This window comes from Balaenoptera physalus (genome assembly GCF_965194825.1).
Source record: "Balaenoptera physalus genome assembly, chromosome: 5".
Lineage (NCBI taxonomy): Eukaryota > Metazoa > Chordata > Mammalia > Artiodactyla > Balaenopteridae > Balaenoptera > Balaenoptera physalus.
The window spans coordinates 127,370,994-127,398,624 of NC_138884.1; the positions used below are offsets into that span (position 1 = coordinate 127,370,994).

Here is a 27,631-nt window from a genome sequence, read left to right on the forward strand (position 1 = left end):
TAATACCATCACATGGGGGGGCAGGGTTTCAACATATGAATTGCGGGGGGAACACAAATATTCAGTTCATAACAAAAAATAAATATATAAAATTGAAACTGAAATTACAAATGTTAACACAACAGATTTATATCACACTGATCTAAACAGACAATAAGAAATGAATGAAAAAACATTCACTTAATATTTTAACCTTAGTATGTTTCTCTTATGTATATAAGCTGGACTCTAATTTCTTGCCTGCTTGCATTTGTGTTATATGTTATAGTAAACCAGATACATTTGGTTAAGCTGTATAAAAAATGACCCTCCCATATCCCAAAAAGTCATTTGAGAAATTACTAAATATTAAATAACATGGAGCAAAAAGGGAGTTAAAATGTCAATTGTTGACTATTTTTAAAATAATTTTTAAACCGAGAATGTTATTTAAAATATATGAATGTGGCTTATTGTTATACTCATAGGAAATCTTACAGCTTTTTAACTGATTTAAGTAGTAAATGTGAAAGAATAAAGATATAAATAAGGAATACATAAAGATGTAAAAGTGAGAAAAAATGAAATTGTTACAAAGAGCAGAGAGAGTAGTATTTGTTTTTTTTCTTTTTAACTGAAGGAAATAACCAAGAACCATGAAAGGAAATAAAAACTCTTTTAAAAAGCACCATGTCTAGAACAATGTATTGATTATTAAAAAAAAAAAAAAAAAAAAACTTTCTTTGTCAAATCATACCTTATAGTTCTCAAACTTTTATTTATGCAAGAAGAGCTTGTTCAAAACTTACCCATTCTTAACTAAAAGCAAACTTAATTGTTAAAGCATTTCTCAAATCTGCTAGGAGACATCATATTATTCAGTGAAGATATAAATTTTACTTGTTAAATCTGGAAGAGACTTGAACAAATGAAAATTGCGATGTAAAAATAATTACCAAAAACTTCATATATATATATATACCAAAAAGTCCAGTAAAACCAGGTAGGGTTGTGGAGACTGCTGGTGAACAGTACTTTTGCTTTGCCTGTAGCTATATAAATTGTTACAGTTTTTGTGAACATTAATTTAATAGTGCATTGCAAAAGACTTGAAATGAGATTGCTTTTAGACTCCGAAATTCTACCTCTGGAAATTGAGTCTCAGAAAAATATTTATGCACATTTGTATATCAACATAATTATGTTTTTTAAGTGAATTCAGGGATGGCTAATGTTTCAGAAGACTTTATGTGGTTAAACTTTACTAATTTCTTTAGAGAAAATATAGTCACATTGTTATTCAAACAAATTAATAAAACTGATTGTAAATTTTACGTTTAAGAAAATTTTTTGCAATAGTAATGAAAATACTGAAACAATGTTATGCAACACGAGTGGTAATTATGTGCCAGCATAAGGTTCACAGTTACGACGATAGTCAATCCAATAGCTGTCTCTTTTCCCTAAGCTTTATTTCGTCTCTTAATGCATATGATACATTGGCATGACGGCTGCTGGGATATCAGTGGATGAATATACGTGGTATATAATAGTGTTAGTGAGTTTAATATTTCAATGTAGACATTAATCAAAGTTAAATTCCTTTCCTGCTCTAGGTCATTGCTCTAGCAATTCCCAGTTTTCTCCTTTGTATTATCACTTTCTTGCCTCTATACCAGAAATTTCTCCCCAGTAAAGAGAGAGAGAGAGAGAATGGCCCCTGACGCTCAGGTTCTAAAACCCTTCCTTAGAGGATTAAGTTTATGCTCTGTCTTGATTTTCTCTCATTCTTACTTGAAAATATCATGTCATTTAATTGTTCGTATCATGGTTAGCAGTGGTCAATGCACAGCATCTATTGCACTGGACCTATCTGCCTCCTTTGATCCAGGTGATCAAGCTCTTGCCCTTTAAATATTTACTTTGGTTGGCTTACATAGCACCAAATTTATACTTATTTTCTCCTCTCAGTCTCTCCTTCTCTTCACCATGACCTCTAAATTTTGACACACCCCACAGGTCTGTCCTTGGATTTCTCTCTCTGCAATTACTTTTTTGTGATCTCCCCTAGGATATCCCTCCATTTATTTAGGTTATCTTTAAATTTTCTCAATAATTAAAATTGTCTGTGTAGAAGTCCTATATAACCATTATTAGATTTACTCCTTGGCATTGAAAATTTTTGATTCTAGAATACATGTTATCCCTTATTATTTTATTTTCTAGGTGTTTCTTCCTGGCATATACAATTAATTTTGAATGTTAATTTCTTACTCAGGAACTTCGTTCAATTCTTTTATTGATTATAACAGTTCTTCATAGTTTCTTTTTAATTTTCTGTGTATTTGATCATCTAATCTATGTATAACAACCATTAAAAAAATCACTTCTTTTGCATGATTGCACTTACCCATTATCACCATTTCTAGTTTCTATTGTTGTAGAAGTCAGGGTATGTTCATTTCAATCCTGACCTCAGATCATTTACTTCAACATTAATTAATGCAATATTTTTGGTTTGTTTTTCTTTACAACTGATTACATTAGAAAGCTCCACTCTATTCCCAGTTGAAGACATTTTATTTTGAACGGATATTAAATATTATCAAACTATTTTTCTGGGTTGATTGAGATATTTATTGTGATATTCTCTTTTATTCTTTCATGGTGTTGAATTACATTGATTGATTGAAAAATTTTGAACCAACCTTGAGTTGCTTGAGAAAATCCAGATTCGTCTTAATGTATTATCTTTTTATTATTTTACTGTATTCAAAGTGTTATTATTTTGTTTAGGATTGCTGTTTTTGTGCCTATTACTAAAATTGAACTTCAGATTTCCATAATCTTAATATCCTTGTCAGGATTTGTTATCAAGATTATGCTCACCAGGGACCAGTGGCGAGGTCCCACCAGTCCCAGGGACTGGTGGCGCAGTGGTTAAGAATCCACCTGCCAATGCAGGGGACATGGGTTAGAGCCCTGGTCCGGGAACATCCCACATGCCACGGAGCAAGTAAGCCCGTGTGCCACAACTACTGAGCCTGCGCTCTAGAGCCTGTGAGTCACAACTGCTGAGCCCACATGCCACAACTACTGAAACCCACGCACCTAGAGCCTGTGCTCCGCAACAAGAGAAGCCACCGCAATGAGAAACCCACGCACTGCAACGAAGAGTAGCCCCCTGCTTGCCGCAACTATAGAAAGCCTGTGCGCAGCAATGAAGACCCAATGCAGCCATAAATAAATAAATAAATAAATAAATAAATAAATAAATAAATGTTTTTAAAAAAAGATTATGCTCACCCCATAAAATGAGTAGCTAATATTTCATCTTTTTATTATTTTAAGAATTCACAAGATTCTTATTCTTAATTCAATGTTTAATAGAATTCATGGGTGAAGCTATCTGGTATTGGAGATTTCTTTGCTGGGAAGTTAATAATTTTTATTCATAGGTCAATTGAAATTTTCATTTTTTACTTTCTAAAACTTTCTAAATTTTTTAATTTATTGAGAAAATATTGATTATACAGTGCTCTTTGCACCACTCTTTTTATGTCTTGCACTATTTGTTCTGGTATTACCTCTTTTATTTGTGGTATTGATTATATAACCCCTCTCTTCTAAATCGGCATTTATCAAATTCATTAGCCTTTTCTGAGGACCAACTTTTTACTTTTTTGATCCCTTCTATTTTATTTTCTCCTGTATCATTAATTTTTTCTCTTGCCTTGTTATACTTTCTTCTAATTCTCTAGGTTTAATTTACTCTTACATGTCTGTTTTGTTGAGATAGATGCTTAACTCACTGTTTTTCAGTTTTTCCTCATTGCTTATTTGCCTAAATCTCCCTCTAAACACAGCTGATCCTCTATTTTTTCTTTTAAAATAAATCTATCATTATATCTCAATACCTCAAAGATATCTGTTTACTATAGATTTAAGCTTTTTCATGTGATGTATTTCAACATGATTTTATTTGTATTTATCCTGCTTGAGTTTCATAGGGTTGCTTTAATCTTGACTTGATATAATTCATTAGTTTCAGAAAATCCTTAGCCATTATCTCCTCAAATATTACTGTACTTCATTCTCTCTGGCCTTCTTCTGAGATTTCATTAAATATGGTAGACCTCATCACTTTGTTCCCTACATCTCTTCTACATTTTCGATCATACTGTCTTCACACACCTGCTTTTGTATATATTCCTCTGACCTATATTTCTGTTTTTAATTAATACACTTTGTTGTAATTCCTTCTGTTTGATTGCATAATTTTTGGTTTGTGGTTTTTAAGTTATGGGATTTCCATTTGATTCTTTACCATAATTCCCATTAGATTGCTTCTTATCTTTCCCAGCATATGAAGCAGAGTCATATTTTTATTGAAGTATAGTTGATTTACAATGTTGTGTTAATTTCTGCTGTACAGCAAAGTGATTCAGTTATAAATGTTTACGTTTTTTATATTCTTTTCCATTATGGTTTATCACAGGATGTTGAATATAGTTCCCTGTACTATACAGTAGGACCTGCTGTTATCCAGTCTATATTTAATAGTTTACATGTGCTAACCCCAAACTCCCAGTCCATCCCTGACCCCACCCCCTTGGCAACCACAAGTCTGTTCTCTATGTCTGTGAGTCTGAAGCAGAGTCATTTTAATGTGTGTCTAATATTTTCTATTCATGTGACAAATTTTATTTTATTGAATACTGGACATTGTCTATGAAAAAATTAAGTTTAGAGGTAATCTTAGTTCTAGGGCTATGTTAACTTTTTTTAATGGAAGGATTACTTTTGTTTTGGTAGGGCACTAGTGGAAATCTGCAAACTTTAATTCTGATCAGGTCTTACTTATTTTCTGTTTACTTTTACTCCTAGAGTGTACACTTTTGATTCTAAACACAAAGTGTGTGACATTTTACCAATGCCTCTTTCCTCAGAAGCCTCTGGAATCTTCTATTATCATAGTCGCCAAGAATGTCAGAAGCTTTTTCACCTATTTTGATCTGGCAGTATTTTACAGAATATACAGACGCTCAGAGAGGAAAAGTAACCCCATAGGCTGTTTTATCTGTGTTTTTTTTTTTCTTATTTTATTTTGGCACCATGATTCTTCCAAACCATTATACTTTTTTGATGCATTTAGGCAGATGTTTAAAAAATATGTATTTTGTCTAGCTTTTCTAGCTGTCCTTGAAAGGAGAGATGGTTTAAAATATCTAATTCATTATTAACAGAAAGAGAATTTAGGATAATCCAATATTGTTTTTAATAGCTTCCTAAGTTTCTTTGAACATGTATTAACAATATGTCATTTTTAATGTTTTTATAATATCATCACCTCTCATATGACCAACCCGTTATCTTAATATTTAATTGTATCAACATGTATGGGTATGATAAGATGGAAGAGAAATTAAAACACTGTGTATACAAACCACCCCAAGGAGTTAGGGGTGGATCATGAGGGTGGGGGCAATGAAGGCAACAAAAGTAGAAATTTTCAACCTGAGAACAAAAAAGACTTTGAAATTAGTGTTTAAAAGTAAGATAGAAAATAAGAATTTAAATCCAAATCAATTCATTCAAATCATTCTAAATAAAATTTCTGCCAGACTATTATTACAGACTTTTTAAAATAAATTATGGGTCTCAAGGAATAACAGCATTACTTTTTTCTAAGTGTTAAGTTGGAATGACTCAACTGTTTTACTGTAGACTTTAGCCATATTTATATCTTTCCTAAATGCATAATTATTTCTAATTTGCAAGTCATAACATTTCTCATATTTAACATTTCTATTTAGCAACTATAATGAGATTTAAAACTCAATGTTTTAAAAGTTGAAGATAGTCTTTCATTTATTTCTTCTTATCAGTTTTGTATTTTTTTTCCTATTTCACAAAATCCAAAAAACCCTATCATTTCAGTTATTCATTAACATTTTTCTCACATATACAGGTATACCTCAGATATAGTGCAGGTTCAGTTCCAGACTATCACAATAAAGTGAGTATTGTCATAAAACAAGTCACATGAATTTTTTGGTTTCCCAGTGCAAATAAAAATTTTGTTTGTACTATACTGTAGTTTACTAAGTGTACAATACAGTTATGTCTAGGAAAACAATGTTCGTACCTTAACTAAAAAACATTTTATTGCTACAAAATGCTAACCATCATCTGAGCCTTCAGTCAGTCCTAATTTTTTTGCTGATGGAGGGTTTACCTCGATGTTGGTGGCTGCCATCTGATCAAGAGGGTGGTTTCTGAGGTTTGGGGTGTCTGTGGCAATTTCTTAAAATCAGACAGCAATGAGTTTGCTGCATCAATTGACTCTTCCTTTCATGAACAATTTCTCTGAAGAAAGCATTGCTGTTTGATAGCATTTTACCCACGTAGAACTTCTTTCAGTCATCTCAAAACCTGCCGCTACTTTATCAACTAAATTTATATCATGTTCTAAATTCTTTGTTGTCATTTTAATAATCTTCACAGCATCTTCATCAGGCATAGATTCCATCTCAAGAAATCACTTGCTTTGCTCATCCATAAGAAACAATTCTTCATTCCTGCAAGTTTTATCATGAGATTGCAGGAATTCAGTCACATATTCATGCCCCACTTCTAATTATATTTCTCTTCATATTCCCACCACATCTGCAGTTATTTCCTCCACTGAAGTCTTGAACCCCTCGAAGTACTCCATGAGGGTTGGAAACAACTTCTTCAAAACTACTGTTAATGTTGATATTTTGACCTCTTCTCATGAATCATAAATGTTCTTAAGGGCATCTAGAAATGTGAACCCTTCCCAGGAGGTTCTTAATTGACTTTTCCCAGATCTATCAAAGGAATCACTCTCTATGGAAGCCATATATCATTATTAAATGTATTTCTTAAGTAATAAGACTTGAAAGTTGAAATTACTCCTTGATCCATGGGCTGTAGAATGGCTGTTATATTAGCAGGTGTGAAAACAACATTAATCTCCTTGCACTTTTACATCAGAACTCGTGGGTGACCAGGTACATTGTCAATGAGCAGTAATATTTTGAAAGGAATCTCTTTTTTTTTTTTGAGCAATAGGTCTCAACAGTGGGATTAAAATAGTCATTAAATCATGTTGTGAACAGATGTGCTTTGTTGTTTCATTTATAGAGCACAGGCAGAGTAGATTTAGCATAATTTTTAGAGCCCTAGGATTTTCAGAATAGTAAATAGGTATTGGCTTCAACTTAAAGTCACCAGCTGGATTAACCCCTAACAAGACAGTCAGCCTGTCCTTTGAAGCTTTGAAGCCAGGCATTGACTCCTCCTCCCTTGCTTTAAAAGTCCTAGATGGCATCTTCTTCCAATAGAAGACAGTTTAGTCTACATTGAAAATCTGCTGTTCAGTGTAGCTGCTTTCATTAATTATCCTAGCTAGATATTCTGGATAACTTGCTGTAGCTTCTACATCAGCACTTGCCACTTCACTTTGCACCTTTATGTTATGGAGGTGGCTTCTTTCCTTAAACCACAGGAACCAATTTCTGCTACCTTCAAACTTCTCTTCTGCAGCTTCCTTACCTCTCTCAGCCTTTATAAATTGAAGAGAGGTAGAGCTTTGCTTTGGATTAGGCTTTGACTTAAATTTATGTCATGGCTGGTTTGATCTTCTATCCAGACTGCTAAAACTTTCTCCATATCAGCAATAGGCTCCTTTGCTTTCTTATCATTTGTGTGTTCACTGGAGTAGCTCTTTTAATTTCTTTCAAGAATTTTTCTTTATATTCATGTGGCTAACTTTTTGGTGCAAAAGGCCCAGCTCTCAGTCTGTCTTGTATTTTACCATGCCTTCCCCACTAAACTTAATCATTTCTAGATTTGCATTTGAGAAGTGAGAGATGCGCGACTCTTCCTTTCACTTAAACACTTAGAGGCCATTGTAGGGTTATTAATTGGCCTAATTTCAATACTGTTGTGTCTCAGAGAACAGGGAGGCCCGAGGGAGAAAGAGGGGAGGGATAAATTGGGAGATTGGGATCAACATATACACACTACTATATATAAAATAGATAACTAGTAAAAACCTATTGTATAGCACAGGAAACTCTACTTAATACTCTCTAGTGGCCTATATGGGAGAAAAATCTAAAGAAGAGTGGATATATATATATATGTATAACTGATTCACTTTGTTGTACACCTGAAACTAACATAACATTGTAAATTAACTATACTACAATCAGTGGAACAGTCAGAACACACAACATTTATTAAGTCTGCCATTTTATATGGGGGCAGTTTGTGGTTCCCCAAAACAATTATAATAGTAACATCAAAGATCACTGATTATAGATCACCATAACAAATATAATAATAAAAAAAAGTTTGAAATATTGCAAGAACTACCAAAATGTGCCCAGACACACACAGTTAGCACATGCTGTTGGACAAATGGAGCTGATAAAATTGCTTGATGCAGGGCTGCCACAAATCTTCAATTTTTAAAAAGCACAATATCTGCAGCACACAATATCTGCAAAGCCCAATAAAACAAGGTATGCTGTATCTCTTTTTTTTCCGTTGCTACTTCTGAAATCACTAATTAACTTTGTTGATTCACCTTTGTCTTGTTTAAAGCTTTTCTCTTTACTCAGCAATCTGGCATTTATAATCTTCTCAAAGTGCAGGTTTCACTTTTTTCCCTATGATAGATATGAATAGTTACTTACCTGATATCCATTTTCCTTCAAAAAAACTTATAAATGTAGCTAATTAATTATACTTATCTCCCCATCTTTTCTTGCTTATAAAGATAGCAAGTGGCCCAATTTTGGCAAAAACAATGTAAGCAGAAATATATGAGAGTAGGAGAATGCTTTGGAAAAAGTATTTTTAATAATAGAACAAACCACACTTATTTGACACATGGCTTCTACTAATTCCACCACTTCTAATAGTCCATTAAATATGGAAATAAATTGTTGAATTTCAATCCATATTTTGTGAATAAAGGCTGAACTGTGTGAGTTGGCACTATGTATATAAAATATATACTTATACTATTTTCTATAATAAGTATAATTTTGAAATATTTATAGATGTTTTTATTTTAATGATACATAATAATGCCTAATTAAGGAGTGTGCTTTGCTGTTTCTTTATTGAAGTATAGTTAACTTACTAGTTTTAGTTGTACACATTTCAAAATGATTTGACATTTATATAAACTACAAATTGATCACCATGATAAGTCTACTTAACATTTATCACCATACAAAGTTATTACAGTATTATTGACTATATTCTCTGCACCATTGCTTTACATCCCCGTGACTTCTTTATTTCATAACTGGTAGTCACTCATCCCCACACACCCTACCCTCTCAACCACCAGTTTGTGTCTATGAGTCTGATTCTGTTTTGATGTCTGTTCATTTGTTCTTTAGATTCTACATATAAATGAAATCATAAGGTACTTGTCTCTTGCTGTCTGACTTCTTTTACTTAGCATAATATGCTCTAGGTCCATCAGTGTTGACGCAAATAGCAAGATTTCTTTACTTTTTTTTTTTAATTTTTATTTATTTATTTATGGCTGTGTTGGGTCTTCGTTTCTCTGTGAGGGCTTTCTCTAGTTGCGGCGAGCGGGGGCCACTCTTCATCGCGGTGCGCGGGCCTCTCACTGTCGCGGCCTCTCCCGTTGCGGAGCACAGGCTCCAGACGCGCAGGCTCAGTAATTGTGGCTCACGGGCCTAGTTGCTCCGTGGCATGTGGCATCTTCCCAGACCAGGGCTCGAACCTGTGTCCCCTGCATTGGCAGGCAGATTCTCAACCACTGCACCACCAGGGAAGCCCTTCTTTACTTTTTACGACTAATATTCCATTGTGTGTGTGTACACACGTGCGTGTGTATCACATCATTTTTATCCATTCATTTATCAGCAGACGCTTTGGTTGCTTCAGTATCTTAGCTATTGTAAATAATACTGCAAGGAATATTGGAATGCATATATCTTTTTGAATTAGTGTTTTTGTTTTCTTCACATAAATATCCAGAAGTGGAATTGCTGGATTGTATGGTAGTTTTATTTTTAATTTTCTGTGGAATTTTCATACTGTTTTCCATAGTGCCTGTACCAATTTACATTCCCACCAACAGTGCCTGAGAGGTCTCTTTTCTCCATATCCTTGCCAACACTTGTTATTTCTTATCTTTTTTACTGCATATGTAAATGGCTCTTTTTTTTTAAACATCTTTATTAGAGTATAACTGCTTTAAAATTGTATGTTTCTGCTTTATAACAAAATAAAAAAGCTATACATATACATATATAACCATATCTCATCCCTCTTGTGTCTCCCTCCCACCCTCCCTATTCCACTTCTCTAGGTGGTTACAAAGCACCTAGCTGATCTTCCTGTGCTATGTGGCTGCTTCCCACTAGCTATCTATTTTACACTTGGTAGTGTATATATATGTCCATGCCACTCTCTCACTTCGTCACAGATTACCCTTCCCCCTCCCCATGTCCTCAAGTCTATTCTCTACATCTGCGTCTTTATTCCTGTCCTGCCCCTAGGTTCTTCATAACCACTTTTTTTTAAAATTCCATAGATATGTTTTAGCATGAGGTATTTATTTTTCTCTTTCTGAATTACTTCACACGGTATGACGGTCTCTAGGTCCATCCACCTCAGTACAAATAACTCAATTTCATTTCTTTTTATGGCTGAGTAATATTCCATTGTATATATGTGCCACATCTTCTTTATCCATTCATCTGTTGAAGAAGCAGGACATTTAGGCTGCTTCCATGTCATGGCTATTGTAAATAGTGCTGCAATGAACATTGGGGTGCATGTGTCTTTTTGAATTACGGTTTTCTCAGGGTATATGCCCAGTAGTGGGATTGCTGGATCATATGGTAATTCTATTTTTAGTTTTTTAAGGAACCTCCATACTGTTCTCCATAGTGGCTGTATCAATTTATATTCCCACCAACAGTGAAAGAGGGTTCCCTTTTCTGCCTCTTCAGCATTTGTTGTTTGTAGATTTTCTGATGATGCCCATTCTAACTGGTGTGAGGTGATACCTCATTGTAGTTTTGATTTGCACTTCTCTAATAATTAGTGACGCTGAGCAGCTTTTCATGTGCTTCTTGGCCATCTGTATGTCTTCTTTGGAGAAATGTCTATTTAGGTCTTCTGCCCATTTTTGGGTTGGGTTGTTTGTTTCTTTAATATTGAGCTGCATGAGTAGTTTATATATTTTGCAGATTAATCCTTTGTCCGTTGATCCATTTGCAAATATTTTCTCCCATTCTGAGGGTTGTCTTTTCATCTTGTTTATGGTTTCCTTTGCTGTGTAAAACCTTTTAAGTTTCATTTGTTTATTTTTGTTTTTATTTCCATTACTCTAGCAGGTGGATCAAAAAAGATCTTGCTATGATTTATGTCAAAGAGTAGTCTTCCTATGTTTTCCTCTAAGAGTTTTATAGTGTCCGGTTTTACATTTAGGTCTTGAATCCATTTTGAGTTTATTTTTGTGTATGGTTTTAGGGAGTGTGCTAATTTCATTCTTTTGCATGTAGCTGTCAGTTTTCCCAGCACCACTTATTGAAGAGATTGTCTTTTCTCCATTGTATATCCTTCCCTCCTTTGTCATAGATTAGTTGACCATAGGTGTGTGGGTTTATCTCTGGGCTTTCTATCTTCCATTAATCTATGTTTCTGTTTTTTTTGTGCCAGTACCATATTGTCTTGATTACTGTAGCTTTGTAGTATAGTCTGAAGTCAAGGAGTCTGATTCCTCCAGCTCCATTTTTTTCCCTCAAGACTGCTTTGGCTTTTCGGGGTCTTCTGTGCCTCCATACAAATTTTAAGATTTTTTGTTCTAGCTCAGTAAAAAATGCCATTGGTAATTTGATAGGGATTGCATTGAATCTGTAGATTGCTTTGGGTAGTATAGTCATTTTCACAATATTGAGTCTTCTGATCCAAAAACATGGTATATCTCTCCGTCTGTTGGTATTATCTTTAATTTCTTTCATCAGTGTCTTATAGTTTTCTGCATACAGGTCTTTTGTCTCCCTAAGTAGGTTTATTCCTACCCATTTTTGTTTCAATGGTAAATGGGAGTGTTTCCTTAATTTCTCTTTCAGATTTTTCATCATTAGTGTATAGGAATGCAAGAGATTTCTGTGCATTAATTTTGTATCCTGCAATTTACCAAATTCATTGATTAGCTCTAGTAGTTTTCTGGTAGCATCTTTAGGATTCTCTGTGTATAGTATCATGTCATCTGCAAACAGTGACAGCTTTACTTCTTCTTTTCCAATTTGTATTCCTTTTATTTCTTTTTCTTCTCTGATTGCCATGGCTAGGACTTCCAAAACTATGTTGAATAACAGTGGTGAGAGTGGACATCCTTGTCTCGTTCCTGATCTTAGAGGAAATGCTTTCAGTTTTTCACCATTGAGAATGATATTTGCTGTGGGTTTGTTGTAAATGGCCTTTATTATGTTGAGGTAGTTTCCCTCTATACCCACTTTCTGGAGAGTTTTTATCATAAATGGGTGCTGAATTTTGTTAAAAGCTTTTTCTGCATCTATTGAGATAATCATATGGTTTTTATTCTTCAATTTGTTAATATGGTGTATCACATTGATTGATTTGCGTATATTGAAGAATCCTTGCATCACTGGGATAAATCCCAATTGATCATGGTGTATGATCCTTTTAATGTGTTTTTGGATTCTGTTTGTGAGTATTTTGTTGAGGATTTCTGCATGTCTATTCATCAGTGATATTGGTCTGTAATTTTCTTTTTTTGTAGTATCTTTGTCTGGTTTTGGTATCAGGGTGATGTTGGCCTCATAGAATGGGTTTGGGAGTGTTCCTTCCTCTACAATTTTTTGGAAGAGTTTGAGAAGGATGGGTGTTAGCTCTTCTCTAAATGTTTGATAGAATTCACCTGTGAAGCCATCTGGTCCTGGACTTTTGTTTGTTCGAAGATTTTTAATCACACTTTCAATTTCATTACTTGTGATTCATCTGTTCATATTTTCTGTTTTTTCCTGGTTCAGTCTTGGAAACTTATACCTTTCTAAGAATTTGTCCATTTCTTCCAGGTTGTCCATTTTATTGGCATAGAGTTGCTTGTAGCAGTCTCTTAGAATGCTTTGTATTTCTGCAGTGTCTGTTGTAACTTCTCCTTTTTCATTTCTAATTTTATTGATTTGAGTCCTCTCCCTCTTGATGAGTCTGGCTAGTGGTTTATCAATTTTGTTTATCTTCTCAAAAAACCAGCTTTTAGTTTTATTGATCTTTGTTATTGTTTTCTTTGTTTCTATTTCATTTATTTCTCCTCTGGTCTTTATGATTTCTTTCCTTCTGCTAACTTTGTGTTTTGTTTGTTCTTGTTTCTCTAGTTCCTTTAGGTGTAAGGTTATATTGTTTACTTGAGATTTTTCTTGTCTCTTGAGGTAAGCTTGTATAGCTATAAACTTCCCTCTTAGAACTGCTTTTACTGCATCCCATAGGTTTTGGATCGTCGTGTTTTCATTGTCACTTGTCTCTAGTTATTTTTTGATTTCCTCTTTGATTTCTTCAGTGATCTCTTGGTTATTTAGTAACGTATTGTTTAGCCTCCATGTGTTTGTGATTATTACATTTTTTTCCCTGTAATTCATTTCTAATCTCATAGTGTTGTGGTCAGAAAAGATGCTTGATATGATTTCAATTTTCTTAAATTTACTGAGGCTTGATTTGTGACCCAAGATGTGATCTATCCTGGAGAATGTTCCGTGCACACTTGAGAAGCATTTTTAATCTGCTGTTTTTGGATGGAATGGCCTATAAATATCAATTAAATCTATCTGGTCTGTTGTGTCATTTAAAGCTTCTGTTTCCTTATTTATTTTCATTTTGGATGATCTGTCCATTGGTGTAAGTGAGGTGTTAAAAGTCCCCCACTATTATTGTGCTACTGTTGATTTCCTCTTTTATAGCTGTTAGCCGTTGCTTTATGTATTGAGGTGCTCCTATGTTGGGTGCATATATATTTATAATTGTTATATCTTCTTCTTGGATTGATCCCTTGATCATTATGTAGTGTCCTTCCTTGTCTCTTGTAACATTCTTTATTTTAAAGTCTATTTTATCTGATATGAGTGTTGCTACTCCAGCTTTCTTTTGATTTCCATTTGCATGGAATATCTTTTTCCATCCCCTCACTTTCAGTCTGTATGTGTCCCTAGATCTGAAGTGTGTCTCTTGTAGACAGCATATATATGTTTCTTGTTTTTGTATCCATTCAGCAAGCTTGTGTCTTTTGGTTGGAGCATTTAATCCATTCATGTTTAAGGTAATTATCGATATGTATGTTCCTATGACCATTTTCTTAATTGTTTTGGGTTTGTTTTGTAGGTCCTTTTCTTCTCTTGTGTTTCCCACTTAGAGAAGTTCCTTTACCATTTATTTTAGAGCTGGTTTGTTGGTGTTGACTTCTCTTAGCTTTTGCTTGTCTGTAAAGCTTTTGATTTTTCCATTGAATCTGAATGAGATCCTTGCCAGGTAGAGTAATCTTGGTTGTAGGTTCTTCCCTTTCATTACTTTAATTATATCATGCCACTCCCTTCTGGCTTGTAGAGTTTCTGCAGAGAAATCAGCTGTTAACCTTATGGGTGTTCCCTTGTATGTTATTTGTCGTTTTTCCCTTGCTGCTTTCAATAATTTTTCTTTGTCTTTAATTTTTGCCAATTTGATTACTATGTTGCCTGAGGCAACCCAACACTGTAGCCTACCTGGGCTCTTTGGTGGGGCTAATGACAGACTCTGGGAGGGCTCACACCAAGGAGTACTTCCCAGAACTTCTGCTGCCCGTGTCCTTGTCCCCACGGTGAGCCACAGCCAACCCCCGCCTCTGCAGGAGACCCTCCAACACTAGCAGGTAAGTCTGGTTGTCTCCCCTGTGGTCACTGCTCCTTCCTCTGGGTCCTAATGTGCATACTACTCTGTGTGTGCCCTCCAAGTGTGGAGTCTCTGTGTCCCCCAGTCCTGTCAAAGTCCTGCAATCAAATCCCACTAGGCTTCAAAGTCTGATTTTCTAGGAATTCCTCCTCCCCTTGCCGGACCCCCAGGTTGGGGGAAGCCTGACGTGGGGCTCAGAGCCTTCACTCCAGTGGGGGGAATTCTGTGGTATAAGTGTTCTCCAGTCCGTGCGTCACCCACCCAGCAGTTATGGGATTTGATTTTACTGTGATTGTGCCCTTCCTACCGTCTCATTTTGGCTTCTCCTTTGTCTTTGGATGTGGGGTATCTCTTTTGGTGAGTTCCCGTGTCTTCCTGTTGATGATTGTCCAGCAGCTAGTTGTGATTCTGGTGTTCTCACAAGAGGGAGTGAGAGCACATCCTTCTACTCTGCCATCTTGGTTCCTACCCTAGTTTCTCCAGAGTTCATGTATTCTAAGAATTTTTTTTGTGGAATCTTTAGGTTTATATATATATATATGTATAGTCATGTTATCTGCCAATAGTGACAGGTTTAATTCTTCTCTCCCAAAATGAATGCCTTTTGTATCTTTTTCTTGTCTGATTCCTGTGGCTAGGATTTCCAATTCCATGTTCAATAAAGTAGCAAGAGTGGGCATTCTTCCTAGGTCCTGGTCTTAGAGGAAAAATTTTCAGGTTTTCATCATTGAATATATTTTTAGCTCTGGGTTTGTCATATATAGCCCTTATCATGTTAAGGTACATTCACTCGATATCTACTATGTTGAGAGCTTTTATCATGAATGGATGTTAAATTTTGTCAAATGCTTTTTCTGCATCTATGATGCAGATCATATGATTTTTATCCTTTGTTTTGTTAATATAGTGTATCACATTGAATAGTTTATGGATATTGAACCATCTTTGCATTTCTTGAGTAAACCCCACTTGATCGTGGTGTATGATCGTTTTAATGTACTGTTGAATTCAGTTTGCTAATATTTTGTTGAGGAATTGTGCATCTATGTTCATTAAGGATATTGGCCTGTAATTTTTCCTTTTTTTGGAGTGTTTTTGTCTGGTTTAGGTATCAGGGCAATGCTGGCCTCATAGAATGAGTCTGAGAGCATTCTTCTCTCTTCAGTTTTTTGGAATATTTTGAGAAGGATTAACTCTTCTTTAAATGTTTGCTAGAATTCAGCTATAAATTTCTCTGGTTCTGGACTTTAGTTGTGAGTTATTTTGATTACTGATCCAATTTAATTACTAGTAAGTGGTCTCTTCAGATTTTCTATTTCTTCTAAGATTGTATGTTTCTGGGGATTTTTCCATTTCTCCTATGTTGCCCAAAGTTTTGGTATATAATTTTTATAGTAGTCTCCTATGATTATTTCTGTGGTAAGAAGTTGTAACTTCTTTCATTTGTGATTTTGAGCCCTCCCTCTTTTTTTTTTCTTGATGAGTCTGTCTATAGGTCTATTAATTTTATATGTGTTTTCAAAGAACCGACTCTTAGTTTCATTGATCTTTCTATTGTTTTTTTCAGTCTCTATTTTATTTATTTACAGACTGACATTTATTATTTCTCTACTAGTATTAAGTTTGGGCTTTGTTTTTTCTTCTTTTTCTATTTCCTTTAGGTATGAAGTTAGATTGTTTATTTGAGGTTTTTCTTATTTCTTGAGATAGACTTGTATTACTGTGCACTTCCTTCTTATAACTGCTTTTGCTGTATCCCATAGATTTTGGAAAGTTTTCTTTCCACATTCATTTGTCTCAAGGTATTTTTTGATATCCTATTTGATTTCTTCATTGTCCCATTGGTTGTTTAGTAGCATGTTCCTTAGTCCCCACAGGCTTGTGGGGTTTTTCCCAGGTTTGTTCTTGTAACTGATTTCTAGTTTCATACTGTTTTGGTCAGAAAAAATGTTTGATATGATTTCAGCATTTTAAACTTTATTGAGATTTGTTTTGTGGATTAACCTGTGATCTGTCCTGGAGAGTGTTTCACGTGCGTTTGAAAAGAAATTGTATTCTGCAGGCTTTGGATGGAATGTTTTATATATATCTATTAAGTCTATCTGGTCCAATGTGTCATTTAAGGCCAATGTTTCCTTATTAAATTTCTGTCTGGATGTAAGTGGGTTATTAAAATCCCTTACTATTATTCTATTATTGCCAATCTTCCCCTTTATATCTGTGAATATTTGTTTTATATATTTATAAATATGTAATTTATATATATATATACATATATAAAATATTAGGGTCATAAATATTTATGAATGTTATATCCCCTTCTTGTATTGTCTTCATCATGTAATATCTTCTCTGTCTTTTAGAACAGTATTTGTTTTAAACTCTTATTTAGTCTGATATAAGTATAGCTACTCTAGCTTTCTTTTCATTTCCTCTTGTATAGTATATCTTTTTCCGTATCTTCACTTTCAGCCTGTGTCTGTCCTTTCTTCTGAAATGGGTCTCTTTTAGGCAGTATATAAATGGGACTTGGTTTTGTTTGTTTCAATTCATTCATCTATCCTATGTCTTTTTATTGGTACATTTAGTCTACTTACATTTAAAGTGCTTATTGATAGGTATATACTTATTTTATTGACTGTTTTCTGCTCACGTTTGTAGCCCTTCTCTGTTTCTTTCTTCTCCTAGTCTCTTCCCTTATGGTTTCATGATTTTCTTTAGTGTTACATTTGGGTTCTTTTCATTTATCTATTGTAGGTTTTTGTTTTTCATGATTTTCATATATATTTTTTATTTTAAGCTAATAGTTGCTTAGGTTTGAATGCATTCTAGAAACAGTATATTTTTTTGTGCTCCCCCCCAGGTTTTATGCTTCTGATGTCATATTTTACATCTTTTTATTTTGTGTATCTCTTAACTAATTGTAATTATAATTGATTTTACTACGTTTGTCTTTTAACTTTCATAGTAGCTTTTAAAGTGGCTGATCCATTGCTTTTACTGTATATTTGCCTTTACCTGTGAGATTTTCCTTTCATGTATTTTCTTATTTCTAGTGATGACCCTCTTTATGTTTAAAAAAGACTCTTAAACATTTCTTGTAGGGCTGGTTAGGTGGTGATGAACTCCTTTAGTTTTTACTTGTCTGGGGAACTATCCCTCCTATGATTCTGAGTAATAACTTTGCTGGGTAGAGTGTTCTTGTTTGTAAGTTTTTATTTTTCCTTTCAGCACTTTAAATATATATTAAGCCACTCTCTTATGTCCTGCAAAATTTCTGCTGAAAAATCAGCTAATAGCCTCATGGGATTTCCCTCATATGTGACTAGTTGTTTTTCTGTTGCTGCCTTTAAAATTCTCTAATTTTTTGTCATTTTAATTATGATATGTCTCAGTGTGGATCTCTTTGGGTTTATCCTGTTTGCAACTTTGTGCTTCCTGGACCTGGATATTTGTTTCCCCAGGTTAGGGGAGTTTTTAGCCATTATTTCTTCAAAGACATTTTCTGCTTCTTTCTCTCTTTCTTCTCATTCTGATCCTTATCATGTGACTGTTAGTAGAGTTGGTGCTGTCCTAGACATCTCTTAAACTATCCTTATTTTTTAAAATTCTTTTTTCTTTTTGCTGTTCTGATTGGGTGATTTTCACTATTTTATCTCCATATTGCTGTTCTATTTTTCTGTATCATTTAGCCTGCTGTTGATTCCTTCTAGTATATTTTTCATTTCTTTTATCATATTATTCAGCTCTGATTGGTTCTTTTTTATATTTTCTAACTCTTTGTTGGAGTCCTCACTGTGTTCCTCAATTCTTCTCCCGAATTTGGTGGACATCTTTATGACTATCATTCTAAACTCTTTATATTATGAATTATCTCTTTTTCATTAAGGATTATTTTTTCCTATGGTTATATTTTGTTCTTTACTTTGGAATATATTCTCCTATATATTTATTTTGTTTGACTTTCTGTCTTTGTTTCTATGAATTAGGTGAAATTGCTACCTCTTCTGGTCCTGAAGACATGGGCTCGTGTAGGAGCATCCCTTGTGTAAACTCCCTATTCTGGGCTGCCTTGACAGAATGGCTGGAGGTGGAGTGGGCAGGGACTGAGGGGTCCTGGGGTATGCCACACAGAGCTGCCTGTCAGGAAAGCTATGGCTAGAGCAAGCATGGGCTGGGGGGGTTCCTGTGGCATGCTGTGTTGGGGAACACAACTGTATTGCTGTGTCCTCCATGGCAGGACAGCTGGAGTTCAAGTGGGTGTAGGCCATAGGGTCTCAGGCCATGCTGCATGGAGGCCACCTTGGCAGGATGGCTGGAGCTGAAGTGGGTATGTGCTGGGGTGTCCCAGGTGCCTTGTTCCTTTGATTAGATCTTTTAGGAATGTTATTACCTTCTCATCATTAGTACAAGCTTAAGTAATTGTTAATTTTTAAATAAGAATGTTTAAATCATTCACACTTCAATGTGAACAAAGGACATTATGTGAGGTAGTAATATTACCAGGAAAATCTGCCTAATATTTAGGCAGGTTATTTACTTTGATAGATTTAATTAGATCCAGGGGTTGGTCCTCAACTTTGCACAATTTGGGAATATACCAGACTTTAAAAAATTGAGACATATTTACAAATGTAAATTTTATTTACAGTGAAAAATATCATATCTTCTATGCAGGTATGTAGACATCCGCATGACCAGCACTTACATTCCCTATAGGTAGAACACTAAAGCATTTAGATTAAAGTCAGATAAAAGCTAGGAGGCATAGAATGCCAGTGTAGGGAATTAGATACTAAATATTTGTTCAATGAATGAGTCTATAAGCAAATATATGAACATGGGAGAAAAAAAGACTTATTATCTCTATTTTATGAAGGTAAATTAAGAAAACTTTTTATTGAAAAAAAGAACTCTTCAGAACTCACCAAGTACAAAGTTCTTGAGTCTAAATCTCAGATAATAGCTAAATTTAATGAGCTAAATTAATTGAGCTCCTTCTATGTGCAAGGAAATATGCTATTATTTTATGCAGATTATTTTAATTCCCACAGAAATTATCAGAAGTAATTTCATTAGTTCTATTTTTACTGATGAGGAAACTGAAGCTTAGAGATACTAACATGCAGGAGGTGACATAGTTACTAAAAGGATACTTAAGACCGTCTATCTCTGGAGACAGAAATCACTTCTTCCCCATGCATTTAGATTAAATTTTCTAAATAATTACATACGAATCTCCAATTTCAGATCATTTAATAAATGATAAATCTAACTTGATGAACATATTAATCACTAGGCTCAAAGTTCGACATATAAATGCTACTATTTACTGTCTGAATAGAATAAGCCTGGGGAACATTCTGGTCACACTAACTTGATTTTTCATTAGATCAAAATAGGAACAGTGTAACAGTTCAGGCAAATTCCATAAGTTAGCCATCATTTACACATGTATCATAATTATAAATATTCTTAAATTATTTCCCATGCTACAGGAAATAGTAAAAATATGTATTTTACATGCAGAATGCAAACTCATACAATTCACCCATTATTCACATATTAGTGGTTGAAAGTCAATATATTTATAATTTTGGGGGAACACATGAATGGTCCCATAGTCAAAAAGGTGAAGAAGAACTGCATTCAGAGCCATATTATAATGCACAGTTCAGCTAACTTGGGTATTGCAAAATAATACACACATTTTAGATCAGATCTAGGTAAACCTTCCACTTTTGTTTCTGTCATTCTGTTGACAAGAAAGGCTTCGTTTTTGTTTAAAAAAAGTAAAAGTGCTTTCAAATGAAAGCTTTTGTGACAAAGTGGACTGTTACATTGTCTTCTGAGTCTTGCAGTTTGACCATTAATCATATAAATATAGAACAATAATATTGAAGATACATGTTCCTAGCTGTAACAAAAGCTAGCTTGTCACAAATGTCAGTTATATATTCAGCAAAAAAATACAATGGTTTCACAGCATTATTTTGGCTCTAGGGAAGGACTTACACTGTTCACTAGAAAATCCACTTTTAGATCATTTCTGTTGCAAGATCTGGCACTTTATCTTGCAGTGTTACACCCCTCACTACCATGTGTCTGTGGAAGGGACTGTAGATACTGGCCAAAGGTCTTCTAGCAAGCTGTATCTCACCCAACTGTCATCCTTCCTAGTGTTCCTTTTTTGTACCTACAAAATACAAAAATATTCTTAATTAAGGCAAAATAAACAAGGAATCTTCAAATGGATTCATAAATGTATGCATGTTTTAGAATACTTTAAAGTACTGTATCTGGAAAAAAAATAGACACAAGCCTTAAAACATATTAGAGTTCCACAAAGATTTGCACTTTTTGTCCTGTTTTATTTTCTGATTAATGCAGCATTTGTCAAGCAATTTATTTTACTAGCTCAAAGAAACTAGTACATTTACATTTATATTGAAAAAACAAAGGTTTTGCTAAGAGTTTATTAATCTAACCAGTTTTATTATACTTCCTTTATTCCATTAGATTCTGGGCTACAGAGACTTTGAATAAATATCCAGGTAAGGGCAGTGCCCCTCAGTGTCTTTCTGCCCTCCTTGTTTCCATTTTCTTCATCTAGGGATTTTAAATAGAAATTTTCTAGAGTTTGACTAAATTATTTATTAATGTGCTCTCTCCACATATTATCTGAAGACAGTATCTGAGATGACACTCACCCATGTATCTTTTCCATATTCCTTAGAATTATTGTCTACGTAAAAAAAAAAGAAAGAAATATTTCATTGTAGCTTGAATTACTACCTTGATACATGTGTTCTCTTACAGAAGCCACTAAAGCTTTAACATTATGGATAATAAACAATTATAATTTTTCTTATATTAATGTAGACAATAAATAGATCAATGTCATATATGAGAAACATCTAACTCTTGAAACACTTTTTTCTTATTGCTCATTATTTTTATATTCTTTACCCTGGTTCCCTCAGGAAAAATTGCTAAATCAAGGCCCTTTCTTGAGTCTTGCTCCCTTGATTATTATTTATTTGTTCAAGAATAATATCTCTACAATCCCACTGTATATTTTCCTTCAAAGAAAGAAGCTTTGCTTATGAGAACAACACAGGGAACAGTTAGAAGTGTGTGCTATGAAGTAATGGTCGGTATGGAGAGTCAGCTGTACTAGAACATGTCTTATATAGTATTGATAAATCTTGGTATCTCTTCAAAAAAATTAAAGTCATAAATGAGTACTACTTTCTACTCTCTCCCGTCTAGATCCCTTTATAAGGAAATCTCTCTACTGCCAAAGTAATGAATGTGATTATTTAAAAAAATTTTTTTTGAAAGTTCTGAAATACTTCTCCCCAAATTTCTTTATTAAAATTAATTGGATTTCAAAACAAATATTTTAACCATTATTTTAAGAGCAATTTAAAATATTATAACACTTTTACTCAAGCATTTAATAACTAGATTACATATTTATTTTCAATTATATTCAAAAATTATGAGACAAATAAACATGATAACACAGTTAACCTAAATTTACTTACCATTGCTTTTTAATATGCCCTTCTATTTTTTAAGCTGTAAAATATTACTTTAATTTCTCTTTTCATATAACTGTCAGGATAATGTACATGCTCTTGCTCTTTCAGAAGAAAAGAAAAGATATTATTTTTCAATTTGCTCAAGCTCCCGCATCTAGCTTGCACCAGAAATTAAAAAAAAAAAAAAATTTAAGGATAAATTTATTTAGATGAAAGCTGGTTTTCCTAAATAGTTTCTCCACTGAGCTGAAATGGAATTAAACAATTAAATAAAGTCACATAAATTCCACCAGTTGTTTTCTGAAACAAAATCTTCAAATATTCCAACAAGATGTTCAAAGTTGGCAGTTTATGCATTACATACATTCTAACTGTTTAATGATAATGCAGGGTGAGGATAGTACAAACAGATCCATATAGAGGGTTATTTTTGTTTCTTTTTTACCTGAGTAAAAAGCAAAATAATTTGGATATAAAAATGAATTCATGTTTTTAATCATTTTTCTCTCATCTATGAACTCATTCCAGGACATGTACACAAGGAATAGGAGCCTTGATGCTCTTCTTAGCATACTGCCTCCCACTCTATTTAGTCAGTTTTTCTTTTATTTATTTCTTTTCTTTAATATTCCCTTCCTTTTATCTGCTCTGTTTAGAAATTTCTCTTCATTTTCTAACTTATCAACGTGTATCTTTTATTACTGATGGCAAAAGTTTTTACTTCTTAATATCACACATAGCACTGCTTTAGGTGTTTACTGCAAATATTGTTTTATTGAATTCACATATCTCTTTCAAAAATTGCTAATTGTGATTTTTATCATAACCATCCATTTTTACAGTGTGTTATTTTTTTAAATTTTTTTAACTTTTTATTTTTTGTTTCTTTTTAAAATTAATTTTATTTATTTTGGCTGCATTGGGTCTTCATTGTTGTGCACGGGCTTTCTCTAGTTGCATAGAGGGGGGGCTACTCTTCATTGTGGTGTGTTGGCTTCTCACTGCAGTGGCTTCTCTTGTTGTGGAGCACAGGTTCTAGGTGCACGGGCTTCAGTAGTTGTGGATGCAGGCTCAGTAGTTGTGGCTCACGGGCTCTAGAGCACAGGCTCAGCAGTTGTGGCACACGGGCTCTAGAGCACAGGCTCAGCAGTTGTGGCACACGGGCTTAGTTGCTCTGCAGCACGTGGGATCTTCCCGGACCAGGTCTCGAACCCATGTTCCCTGCATTGGCAGGCGGATTCTTAACCACTGAGCCACCAGAGAAGTCCTACAGTGTGTTCTTAAATTTCTAAATATTTGGGATGATTTATGTTTTTGTTGTTAATTTCCTATTTAATTTTAATCTTGCCCAGGAATACCATGTGTATGTTTTTCCTTCTTTTAATTTCATTGAGGCTTGTTTTATGATCAGTAATATGTTCTATGCATACTTTAAACCAATGTACATTCTGAAGTTCTTTGTGGAGTGTTTTATATATGTAATTTAGATCAAGTTGATTATTAGTGTGGTTCCTGTCTTTCATATCATATATTGAGTCAGGAGTGCTGAAATCACTAACAGTAATTGTACTTTTTCTTCCTGTTTCTCCTTCTATTTATGATAGTTTTGCTTTCACAGAATTTTAAGGTCTTGTCAGGTGCACACATATTTAGGATTAATAAGATTTCTTGTTATATCATATGAAATATCTGTCATTCTCTCTGGTCATGCTCTTTTCCCTGAAGTATTTTACTGTTTATTTTCTCTTGCTTTAATCTAATATAAAATTTCCTACTAATGTGCCTAGGCATTTATGTGGTGTTAAGCACCTCTGCTTGCTTTTCACTATGTCTATTTTAAGTTATTTTTTCAAAAAATTTATCCATATCATCTAAGATGTTAAAGATTTTCTTATTCTCTTAATGTCCTTTTAATATATATAAAATCTATGGTGATAACCTATCTCATATTTCATTCCTGATATTGTCAATTTGTGTAATCTCTTTTTTTTTAACCAGACTAGTTAGGGGTTTACAATTATGTCTATCTTTTCAAAGAATCAAACATTATATTTGCTAATATTTTTCTATAAAATTCTATAAATTATATATTTCTATAAATAAAATATCTAATTTAATTTTATATTATTATTTTAGATACTATCAACCTATATTAGATATTGGCATATTAAATAGAAATTATGATGTTTTAAAATGATCAAATATTAAATTTGCAATTTCAAACATAAGTACAATAATTTATTTTAAAATATTTTTAAATTGAAAATATATATGGGCATGGGTGAATCATTTGTTTTCAGACGTTTGACCTTGAACCTGAACTCTTACATTTATTGTCAGTTAAATTCCTATTTTGTGTAAATATGTTGTCATAAACACTAAAGATAATGCTTTAGAGTGCTAGAAAACTACTTGACACATAAAGCTTTGAATAAATCTCACATTTATCTTACCTTTATCTTCTTTTTCCTCTTTTAATTGTTCAATGTTTATAGACATGTAAGCTTAGGTTTCAGTAAACATTTGTTGATTAATTAATAATGGTTCTTTTCAATTTACTACTTTAGTAGCTTTTCTGAGTTATAATTGATATATAATAAGGCTGCACATATTTAAAGTGTACAGTTTGATACATACCCATGAAACCATCACCACAATCAAAATAGTGAACTTATTTAGCACCCCAACAGTGCCCTTTTGCCCCTTTTTCTCTCCCTCTCCAGAACTCCCCTCTACAAGCAAACACTAATGTGATTTCATCAAGTATAGATTAGTTCACATTTTCTACAGTTATATACAAATGAATCCATGCAGTATATTACTCTTTATTGCCTGGCTTCTTTCACTCAGTATAATTATTTTGATAATAATCCAAGTTGTAATATGAAACAATAGTTTGTTGCTTTTTATTGCTGAATAGTAGTTTTGGTTTTTCCTTTCCAAAGCAATTGTATAAGTTTTTCAGATTATATCTATATGTTATCATATCTATAACACCTTAGATAATGTTCTAAGAAAATGTGTTTTCTTCAACATGATATATTTTGTTAAAAGACACTCTTATAATTTAGCCAAATTAATGTACCCTTTGAATTAAGGTAATGTTAGATTCCATTTGATAGCATAATTGGAACATTTGTTCTTTGCTCATGTATTGCAAACACTGTGTATTTAAAGAAATGCACAATAAAAATCAATATTTTTTGAGAACATGGTTCTATGGAGATTTCAAAAATAATGAATTATTAAAAATAGCTGTTATAAATGAAGTAAAATAATATATGACCAAAGTAAAATAAGAAAGATTATTTAATTTTTGCGGAACATATCTAGGAATTTCTACTTTTCAAGCAATTTGATTGAGATATCTTTTAATTTCCCATTTAAACATTAAAGATATTTTTGATAAATGAATTTGCTGCCAAAACGATCAATGTTATTTCAAAGTTTTCAAACAGAATTTCAGAGAGCAATATATTTGTCACTTATAAAGTCAAAAATAGCGAGATTATTGGAATTGATAATTATTGAGGGGAACCAAAACCATTTAAAAAATGTTCCACTAGGACATGATTTTGTGCCTGTTAGGCTTGTAAACTGTGCTGCCATCTGGCTTTTAATAATATTATGCCTCTCCAGTGACTCCATGAACAAACCATACTTCAAAACACTCAAATTAATTATAAAACCCAAATAGTCACAAACAAAGCTTCTGCTCTTCCATATCATTGGCACAACCTAGAACCACTTAAATATGGCAGTGCCAATTTGAAGGTACATAATAGTTAATGTAAAAGATTTTAAAAGGAAATGAAGAAGAGCAGCTTGCAGATGGAGTATTCAGATTTTGAGAGATTCATATATTTATCAAAGTTAAATTGAGCTATATGAGATAAATGTGATAAATTTGTTCATATCTGTCACACATGCTTAATATTCTTGGAAATAAGACACTCAAGTATTAGAACAGGTGTATGATGTATAAATTACTTAGTAGGTCATGAAGTTTGTATTTTACTGGTTTGCCCACCAGTATTCATTCATTCACTCAAAAATATATTAAATTCCCATTGCAAAGAAATACCAAGTTAGGTATTGACCTTTATATTTGTAAACAAAACAGATATAATCTCTGCTTCATGAGTTTACAGTCTAGTGGTGATTTAGGAAATAACCATATCAGAAGACATGTAATCATAAAAAGTGACAACTGTGATGAAGTAAAGAAATAACAGGGGAGATTATACTGGGCTGTTGAGAACCTGGCTGAGGAGTTTAATTTTAGCTGAGCTTTGAAAGAAAAGAGTGAAGAGTGAGAAGAGTTGGAGGAAGATATTTCCAGGAGAGGGAATAGCTTACGTGAATAAAATGCAAATATAAAAAATAAATAAATTATAGGAAGTGCTGCTTTTTTTAAGACCAGATTTTCAAAGGCAATTTTCTTGTTTAGTTCACACCATCTTTTTCCAATAATACATTACATCTGTATAAATTTACTAAATATTAAGTATGTAATTATAGAAACTTCATTAGAATTAAAGTTAATAGAACATTTAAACATGCAATTAAAGTGGTTCATTTTAAAGTTTAAAATATCAAACACCACATTTTACACTGAGTCGCTTAATTCAAAAAAAAAGGAGGGTAGAGACTAGAAAGATTCAATCTGTGAAATAAAGGTGAGTAAATAAAATTATAGAAAGAAAATGCAATAATGTTCAATTCTATGTGTCTGAATTATCTCTTGACATCTTCAGTAAAAGTCTGTTTGAAAACCAAGGTGTGTAAAATATCCTAGGGTCAAATTCATGTCCCAGTACTTCAAACTCAACATAACCAGAATTAAATCCAACAACCACTACCAAAATAGATTTTCCCTTTTCTTCTAGCTAGTTCTCTTAAATGACACCTTTCATAAATTTCAAAACCTCGAGGTTTGCGATAGCTTCTCCTCCTTTATCAATTGTTTACAAAGTTTTGGAGATTTAATTTCTGTATTGCTGCAAATCATCAATTAGTTTTCACTAACAAGGCCACTAATGCAGTTAAAAACTTCTCTATCTCTTGCCTCATTGCCTCAAGGAAGTATTTGCTTGCTCACTAGTTTGCCACCACTGACTTCGGTCCCTTCAAAT

At 33.4% G+C, this 27,631-nt stretch overlaps 1 long non-coding RNA gene across 2 annotated transcripts in view; it reads right to left on the reverse strand.

Annotated features, from left to right (window-relative positions):
• Positions 1-15,481: 15,481 nt before the first annotated feature.
• Positions 15,482-27,631, reverse strand: part of LOC309661388 — a 141,563-nt gene continuing 129,413 nt past the window's right edge. The window contains exons 2-3 of one of the 2 annotated variants that reach the window (XR_014264008.1): positions 21,660-21,694; positions 15,482-21,145 (exon numbers count right to left, since the gene is read on the reverse strand). This is a non-coding gene — a long non-coding RNA (uncharacterized lncRNA). Of the gene's footprint in view, positions 21,146-21,657; positions 21,695-27,631 lie in introns of those variants that run through there. The other variant, XR_014264009.1, reaches the window with a different exon arrangement.